The sequence below is a fragment of the Oratosquilla oratoria genome, chromosome 37, assembly GCF_046742065.1.
Source record: "Oratosquilla oratoria isolate Oo_2021 chromosome 37, ASM4674206v1, whole genome shotgun sequence".
In the NCBI taxonomy this organism is placed as follows: Eukaryota; Metazoa; Arthropoda; class Malacostraca; order Stomatopoda; family Squillidae; genus Oratosquilla; species Oratosquilla oratoria.
In genome coordinates this window covers 40,555,927-40,560,926 of record NC_134813.1, presented here as the reverse complement: position 1 = coordinate 40,560,926, position 5,000 = coordinate 40,555,927, and the positions used below count along the sequence as shown (strand labels likewise).

At 41.6% G+C, this 5,000-nt stretch overlaps 1 protein-coding gene across 1 annotated transcript in view; it reads right to left on the bottom strand.

The window, feature by feature from the left end:
• LOC143019683 (uncharacterized) overlaps window positions 1–5,000 on the bottom strand; it is a 58,392-nt gene that overhangs the window by 7,054 nt on the left and 46,338 nt on the right. The window lies entirely within an intron of this gene.

Here is a 5,000-nt window from a genome sequence, read left to right as displayed (position 1 = left end):
ATAATAAACGTCTTCACTGGGGCGGAGACAGAACATACAAAAAAAATGGAAGCTTAGAAGGAGGTGCATGCCGTAACCCCATATTCCCAGTCTCCTCCATCTCCATCTCTGTCGACATTTCCCACCGTCAGCTTTTGTCGTTCTTCCCTTTCTCAGCCTCTCTCTCTCTCTCTCTCTCTCTCTCTCTCTCTCTCTCTCTCTCTCTCTCTCTCTCTCTCTCTCTCTCTCTCTCTCTCTCTCTATCTCTCTCTCTCCTCCCCCTCCTGTCTCCTTAAGTAAACACGGGAGGTTGGGCGCCAAAACAGAAAGGAAGGGGAGAAGGGAAAGGGGTGAACGTGATGGAAGCATATGGATGATATATGCAGGAAGAGGAAAGGAAAGCGGAGAGAAAGAGTCGGTCAGACACCACAAGAGAACGGCAGATCAGGAAGATAAACAGGGGGAGGGAAGAAGGAGAAACTATAAGAAATTAATTCTACAGAAGAAAAACAAGAAGATGAGGAGAATGAGAAGGCGCAGAAGCAGGAAAAGGAACAAGAGGAGTGAAAAAAGGAAGGGCAGAAGGAGCAGGAGAGGAAGAATTGGTTAAGACACGAAAGAAAAGAAAAGAAAAAGAAGACAGATGAGACGAAAGAGGATGAGGAAGGGGTAGAGGAAAAAATGGGCAGTGTGTGGGAGAAGCAGATTATTTGGAGGACGAGGAGGAAGAGGAGGAGGAGGAGGAGGAGGGGGAGGAAGAGGAGGAGGAGGAGGAGATCAAGTACCTCCGGGAGGCCAACTTACCCCACTGTACACCACGGCAGGCCCTGGTTCGAAGTACTGAAATAAACACATACTGGTGCCTGAGGGTATATGGTCCCAATAAGCAGACTTGACATCCCTTCGCTTTAATGACGCCTCTTTGTTATTCTGGACGATTCTATTTACCTCAGAGGTGGGAGAGAACTTGCGTTGCCCCTACTCCCCTTCAGTGATTCACCATGGTCTTGGACCACGTGTTGGACTCGTGATCGACAGTTACTAACCTCCCAGATGAGAGCTCAGAGCTCGTAGGACCGATCTATGGGTAATACTGTGACCTTACACGCACACATACCCCCAACTCCCCGCCCACGAGAGTTGGAGTAACAACCCGCAGCGCAGCGATACTGAAATTATTTCAACCCTGGGCGGGATTCGAACCCGGACCGCCGTAGTGGCAGGCGAGAACGCTGACCACCGCGCCACGAGGTGATTTTTCTGTAGACTTCGTATATGTGCCAGGCGTGTGCATTCTGTTCAGGGTATGCGGTAGTTGTGTTGAGGTCTTTCAAGAGAGTATTAGGGTCGATTACTTCTCGATAAACTGAAAACAACAGTGATAAATATCCTGTAGACTACTGGTTCCCGCCTTGTCCTTTTATTTATTCACTTATTTATTCATTTATATATTTACTCTTTTATCTATTTATCTATTAATTTCTTTATATATTTATCTATTCATTATATTTATTTATCTACTCATCTATCTATTTATTCATTCATCTATTCATTCATTCATGTATTCTATTATTATTTGTTCATTTTCTATTCTATCATTATTTCTTTGTGGGGTCACCCTGACGAAACTTACTTTATTCATTTGTTTTGTTCATCTATTTATTTGTTCATTCATGTATTCATTCATCTAATCTATTATCATTCATTCATTTATTTATCTATTCTATCATTATTTATCTTTTTATTCTATCATTGTTTCTTTGAAACTTGCTCGTCGGGCGTTGGTTCAAAAACATACAAATCCATAATACATGAATTCTGCTTTTGTGAGCGTTATTTTTTAAAATATTCTAAGACACTGTTCTCAAAAATGGTCGAGCGAGCATTCTTCGCAAAGAAAAATATTTGCTTCAATTTGGCTCCGCTTCGAGACTTTTCGACCTCCGAAGCGCGTTCTGACGTCATATGTAAACAAACATGGAGGGGTCTGAGGTGGTTCCATCCCTATCACCTCTACTTGTTTACCGATTTTTTTTTTTTTTTTAACTCAGTAGCCTCTGGGCTGGACGTGCGAGAGGAATATCCCCACCCCTTTCATCCCAGTCACTCTCGTTCCTTTCTCTCCTGCCTGCTTACCATGAGAAGATTGTAGTAATTGAATAAGATTAAATAATATTTGTTAACGTTCGCAAAACCGGACTTAAAAGTATACATTCATGATCTATCAACGTGGCTCATATACAAACAAATACTAAACATAAAAACAAAACAAAAACACATAAATGAAAACAAACAGGTTATTAGATAAACGAATCAACCAAGAAATTAATCAAATATAGACATAATTACCCAAACTCACGAGTGAGCTCTTCGATGAACAAATGCACAAATGGGAGACATAAATGTGTATGAATAAGCGACAATAGCGAAACATGATATTGCCAAATATCTTCGTCCATAACCGTTCCAATCATACGTTCCAATCATGGACAAAAATCTAGAAACATTCCAGGCATTCTATCGCGCAAATATTATTTTTACTTTCGAATATTTCAAACAACTTCCTATACTGTACAACATTCACCTTACCATGAAAGATGATTTCGTCCACAGAAAGTGTTTATAGAATATTTAGCAAAAATAAATAAATAAATAAATAAAATAATAATTAGTGGAAAATACAGGGTGGGTCAGGACTTTTGATCACTACTAACTGCATGAACGGGTTAAGGCGTCGTTACTTGCGGCAAAGGTCGAGGGTATGACGGTTCAAACCCTGCCACCGGCGAAGTTGAATAAAGGGCATGGTTCATTAAATCCCATGCTACAAAGTCCTCTGTGATAGGTACCGTGCTAGCCCTCCGATGGGGGGTGGGGGAGTTTGTGACGTTTAACCATATCATCATCACTTCATCACAAGCCCACGTACAATCCCCAATCCACTCTCTACCAATACCGCATCATCATCTTGAGATTGAAGGTGAAAATCTTACGCTAAAAGACACTTAGTTGTAGCCTATGCTGTTCCCTTAACCCTGTGTTCATGGACAGTCAATGCAAAGAGGCAGTTACTAGTGGCCGTTGAGGACTGAACCTGGGGGGAAGTGAGGGGGTGTGGGTGGAGCCATAAATGAAGAATTAATAAGAGTGAATTCCAACAAACGATTTTTTTTAGTCATGAAATGACCTCTACGGGTTTATAAACCAGAATCTGACGAGAATAAAAAAAATCGGGAACCATTGGAGGGCTTCAAGTACCACATTGACACCCGTGGCAATGTTCTTTTAAAAAAAAAAAAGGATAAAAACCAAACCTGCTTCACGAGTCCGATTATCAATAATCTTATTTCTATTCTGAAATTACATCATTTACAGTCATCAAATGCAACACGCGGTAAACACTTTCCTCTGTGTGTACTTACATCGCTGAAGAGGATCACATAAACAAACAAATGTACTTTTATCACTCAAATGCATGATTGCACAGGCAAGACGATTTAATTACACTACAGAGGTATAACATGCTACAAATATAGTCATTCATATGTCCATAACAACAATGTATGCACATATTACAAACAAAATTATTTACACTATCACATTTAACACTTCCAGAGGTTGCCTGATCACATTGGCAAGCAGACCAACAGTACACACCGTCCAACAGTCATTCTCTTCAGACACATGAACTGCTGCAGGAACACCACAGAAAATCGTTATCTCATAAAATATAATCATTGCACACACACACACTTACTACAATAAATATCTTTTTAACTTTTTAAGTGTTTTAAAGTACGTGGAAACACATCACTGTCCCTTAACCCGTTAATAAAATCTATTCAGAAAAACAAATTCTGTTGGAACAACATATTCAAATTACTTTGGAGAGAATAAGACAAAAGAAGGAAAAAATTCCTTTCCTCTTCTCTCTTACATCTTAAGTGTTAGAATTAATCTATATAACTATAGTTACAATTTAAACGGTCAAGCACCGCGATAGTTTTTGAGAAATACACGATACTATATTGGAGGGATGGCCTTTGGAGGGTTCTCAATAATCGTTATACAGATAGGGACATTTGTACAAAGTGTGAGGTACATCTAGCGTAAGCTCTGCAGGAGCAACCGTATCTCGTTTCCATGGCAACGGGTCTTCATACTTGAAATGACGATCCTGTCTATTCTTTTCGTTACCAGGGGATGGGTGAGGGGGGGGGGTTCCATGGAGATGAACAGAACAGCCTGACGGCAGCCAAAACAAGAAAAGTGTCACCAGTTCGGGAAGGATCTAATGGGAGTTCGGTAATTTTGTTGACGCGTGGATATTGGTTCATAGTAGAGGGGTTAAGTCAACCCAAGGAAGGGGAAGAAGAAAGGGGGCTGGTTCTTCTTGCAGTGGCACTGTCGGCTCTCGAGAGTCCTAGTCCTACAAACCCGTAGTCAAGGACAACATCGGGTGCCCGATAGCATCTCGTCTCTGACGAGAATACCGTTGACGCAAGGCGACCCACCATGCATGGTTGTGTTCTCTGTCCGGACCCTTCCTTTCGTTTTTATTAAACTGGTAGCACCAAACAAGCTGCGTTCAATCAGTGGAAGGTCCTGACAGTATAACCAGTTTCTGGGCCGAGAAAGCCATGGATAGCAAGATATCAACAACATGTTCCTTTGATCACAAAGTGACCGTGATCTTGTGGCGTCACCGCTCACTCACCCAGCGAATCTTCCTGACCGCGGGCCAGGGACAAACATCTGCATGACATCAACTCCCACACGCAAATGCAAGAATCTAAGTTTCTACGTCGCTGAGGTCTCGGTGCAACCTCACTTCGACGTTTATGTACTTAACGACTAGTCGTTAATTCAGCACGTGGATACTTGGCATCGTCTGGATATGAATGACTTGCTCGAGCTAGCGGTCATAAACTCCCTTCCGAGTTACATTTATTTCCCACTTTGCCTGACGACGTTTATCACCGTGACGCTCTTATTTCCTGATTCTGTTTTAGCAAACACTG